A 4,707-nucleotide genomic window follows, 5' to 3' on the forward strand; every position below is an offset into this window, starting at 1 on the left:
AATACTAGTAAAGTGGTATTAGAAAAAAAAATGTAGACTTAATGGGATTCAAATGGGAACCAAACAGAAATACCTTTGTGGGGTTTGTGCCTCATTTTTAAAATTTGTTTAAAATTCTTCCTTATTTTAAATGCTACAGTTTTTGAATGCCTAACCTGAGACAATTTGAGCATGATTTTTCAAAGAGCTAAATATCCATAGCAGAGATCATTTGGAGCTGTGAGTGCTCAGCATCTTTGAAAGGTAAGGCTTGGAAAAATAAAAGTTGGGCCCCTCAGAATCAGTTGCTGCTTAAAAATGCAAATGATTTGTCTGAAATCATAGCAGATCAGGAGGTGTTGTTGAGACCAGACCTTGAGCATCCATCTTTTCAACCAAGTGTCCCAATTTCCAAATCACATTATCTGATGTGATATTTATTTTCTGGAATTACTTAACTGAGAAGTCACTACGCTACTCAAAAATGTATTTAAAAGAAATTTAAAAGTCCACCTTAAAAAAAAAAAAAAATACAATTCTTATCTCTGTTTAGATTACTGGAACAGCATTTCAAGAGCAAATAGGCTTTCCATGAACAGTTGGGTTACTTTGTCCTGTACTTGGCTTCAGGATTAAAACTAGATTAATATTTTCTGTTTGTTTATAGTTGCTGTAATTTTCCTCTTATCATTCCACTGAAGTGTTGGAAAGTAATCGGGTTGCATACATTGCGTGCAGTTGCTTGAGTTCAAATTTTAAAAAGACAATAACAATCTGAATGTTTTACTTAGCCCTGAGATTTTACTTGGCAAAAAACTACCAAGTCTAAAAGTGAGATTTGTACTACCATGACAGCCCTGTTATGGGAAACTGGTCCACCTACCTGAATCTTGTAAAGTGAAAATGTATTCTGTTATAGTTGTGGTTAAAAGAAGCAGTAGTAGTCCAACAGAAATACATACATACACATGAGAAGGACAGTCAATCTTTCAAATAAAACTGAAGCTATACAAATTAGCATATATTTTTTCCTGGGATTAAAAACAGATAACTTGTATTTACTACACATAACAAAGCAAGGAGGCAAATTTGCTACTGTGTTGATATTGTACACTGTTTATCCAGTGTTGGTATCTGAACAGCACACTAAACTACCACCTACAGAAAATGCTTAAATATGTTTTCCTAAACCTCACCCACCAGTTCAAAATGTTGTCTAACCCTGCAATGACAGAATAGTGATATTAAAAAAAAAAAAAGAGACTGAAGAGAAATAACACTCCTTTTAATTAAATGGACAAAAATTACGTGTCTAGTGAGAAAGAGTTGCACTTTCTTCACTGATTAAGGCTAGAAGTGCCTTTATATCAGCAGTTTAGAAAATTCCTTCCATTCCCTAATCAAGGTTGTCAAGTTTTACAGTCTTCCTGTAGCCACTTGTCAAACTATGACATAGAATGACTATGTGAAGGCCTGGCAATGTCCTGTCCATACACTGTGTATTTATCTTTCCCTTGTTTATTTTCCTTTCACCATCACTGCAAGCATGAAATGCCATCCTTATGTCATTTTACAGAATGTGTACATCAGCATAGCCTACGTTTTCTTACACGTTGCCTCCCTTATGTTCTTGTATGATTGCTTCAACATGTTGATTTTCATCAAAGACCATGTTCTAATTTATTTTCCTGTGTCTGAATGTGTCTCTGATCTGTATGTTATGGTGAGATGGGTTAGAAAGTAGTAAACTTAGTTTTGGTTTTATTAAAAAGATTTTATTACAGAGCATTGGTATCAGCTCCCACCATTTGCAACACACAGCTGTGTTCAGCTGTTGAAAACACTAATGAACACAACATCAGCAGCAACCATTCTTCCAAGATACTGTAGTTTCTTTGCTTTTCCCTCATTAAGGATGGACAGAGTTCATTCTAACTCCACCTTGCTTGTGACTGTCACCACTGTTGGCTTGCAAGATGTTACTAACCTTATGCACATCGGTTATAGCCAGACCGTGTACTCTCACTCCTCTCATTCATCATGAGTGTAAACAGAAACAAACTAATCTCTTACCACCCATGATGCAAGTATCTTTATTTGCAAATATGTCAACTAATTTATCTGCAAAACTGTCAACCATTGAATGTTATTATGGCAAGCGCATATGTATCTGAGAAGATGGATATTCCTTTCTGACACTCCTTTACAGCACCAGCTCTATGCAACAAAATATCTCAGTGTGCAGCTATATGCTTTTTCAGTTTTAAACATTATATCCTGTTGCCATTTTTTTCCTCAAGAAAAGTACAGTCTGAGTATGGGATTAATCAATATCCTCTCTGCCCTTTGAACTGAACTGACTCTTTCAAATTGCAAGAATTTTATATTAACACTTTTTAATAGTCTTCTCCCACAAATCTGAGTGTGTGAAATGGCAATTTAAATTGGGTCAAATTAACACACAGTAGTACTTAATTTATGCTTAAAAATAGGTACTATAAAACATTTATGTCATTAATTCAGCATTTTCTCTGACTTAAAAATATAGTTGATCAGGTTTAGAGAATCATGGAGCCAGCAGAGATACTGACCCATGGCAGTATTTGGTACATTACAGCTCCTGACATGCTTCACTATCCACAGGTGATAATTGCCATTATGTCTTTCTGTATACATCCCACAGCTGCTAATGATTTTTCTCTCCCCATGCTAACATCTAGCTGGCAAGCACAATGAAGCTAAATTCAGCAAAGTTTGGTCCCCACCTGTAACTAGTTTGAGGTTCTTAGCATTTTTTTCAGACTTGAGAGAAGGCTTGGTACTTGGAAGCTTGACTTTTTTTCCTATTGATATCTGTTGATTTAATAAGATAATATTTGATACCATCAGTCACTAACATTCACACATTTTCTTGGACTTCATCCAGCCAAGTGTTTTACCAGTTCTTATTTTATGTTTTTTTGGCACATCTTTCCTCCATGGAAAGTTGATCATAGTCACATTCAAGTTACCTGTTCTTAGTGCTTTCCTTTGGTTCTGTTCACTTTAAAAGTTTGTAGATTCTTCTCCCCCCTCCTTATGTTCTTCTAGGGTAATAATAAAGTTTGCCATGAATTACAGTTTTAGCTACCACTGTTTCTTGTAGACTCCTTTTATCCCTCTTCATATGTACAGCTTTCACATTGTTCAAACTGTTGGCCTGACATTTTTAAGCGGTACTCATTTGGTTCTCAAAAGCAAAGGTATCTACAATACCCACAGCTATAAAAGCCTGGGAGAGCTTCATTCATGTTTTGAGAGATGGAAAGCAATGATGAACAGTTTCCAAAGACTTCATAATTAGTAAACAATGCCATAGCTTGTTGTCCCAGAAGTAGGACAAGACTGAATGAACTGTGTGCTTTTTTTATTATTTTTATTGGAAAAGATCTGCACTCCAGGGCCCTGCATGCTTTTGCTCCCAGGAGCTTGCAGCCTGCCTAGGCTCTACACTGGAAGGAGGTAAGTGGTGTCATGGGTGTGTGAAGGAGCGAAGGTCTGAGTTCTGCTCCTTGTAATCTTTGTTGCTGCAGAGTTGTTCTACCATCAGTAAGTCAAAGGCATAAGACAATTAGGACTGTTTATGACTTAAAGTTAGGTGATGTTGAGTGCCTGCCTCAAATGTCTTAAGACTTATCAATGATGTAATTCAAATTATTATGAACACCAGAACCTACAGGGCAGTCATAGGCAATGACTGCACAGTATACAGTTCTTACGCTACATCCTGTATACATTTAAGGTGGTATTTCCTATCTGTGCAGCAGGTCTGAACAGCCATCCATCATAGTAGTTGACTAAGAGGGGAAAAAAACTTAAATTCTGTCTTAAAAGTAGCCACTTTCGTTGGAGTGATTGTATTGGGAACTGCCTTCGATAGCAAGGGATTGGATTCAGCAGTATTGTAGGTCACTTCTAGTCCTGTGTTCTGATGAGCTGAATTACCAGCTTTACAAGACTAGATTGAAAAAACATGGACAATACAAGCATCTTTATTCCATATCTGTATACATTTACTATACATCATTCCATATGTGTATATATTTAATGTATTTACATGGCAGAAGCAGTACAGTAGCAATGAAGAAGTGGTAAGACAGTTTCTAATCAATCCAGTGCACGTTTATCCTGAAAAGTAGCAAACTTGGGTTAGCCTTAAAAATTACAGTGTTTTTTCAGTACTCTTCTCAAACCTTTAACTTACTGATGAAGTTAGGAATTAACAATCTTGTTTTAGTAGCCTCTTTCCTGTTTTTTTAGTGCCTCTTTCTTGTCAACTTCCAATGTGTTAGCTTTTTTATAATAGTGTCTCTTGCTTTTTCTTGGTTATGAAAGGTGTAAATTTCAGGTCTTGCTTTAAATAAAAGATAAAATACATAAATGCCTACACTTTAAAATTGCAGAGAAAAGCTTGAAAAGACTCTAGTGTGTCACGAACGGAAATAAGGATTAAGTAAAATGACTTTATTCAGTCTTGTGGTCTGTAACGGGGGTTTACGGCAGGGCAGTGCCGGCGCTCCCGGGCGCGTCGGTGGGAGACGCCTGCCTCCCTGCGCGGCGGCGGGGCGGGGCGGTTCCCGCGTGCGCCGGCAGGTGGCGCCGGGCGCCACCGCGCTGCGCCACCCGTTGCTACGCAGCAGCGTGGGCGGGACGTGCGCGCGGAGGCTCCCCGGCTCGCCGCCCGGGCTG

The sequence above is a fragment of the Apteryx rowi genome, unplaced genomic scaffold (assembly GCF_003343035.1).
Source record: "Apteryx rowi isolate R43461 unplaced genomic scaffold, aptRow1 scaffold_72, whole genome shotgun sequence".
Lineage (NCBI taxonomy): Eukaryota > Metazoa > Chordata > Aves > Apterygiformes > Apterygidae > Apteryx > Apteryx rowi.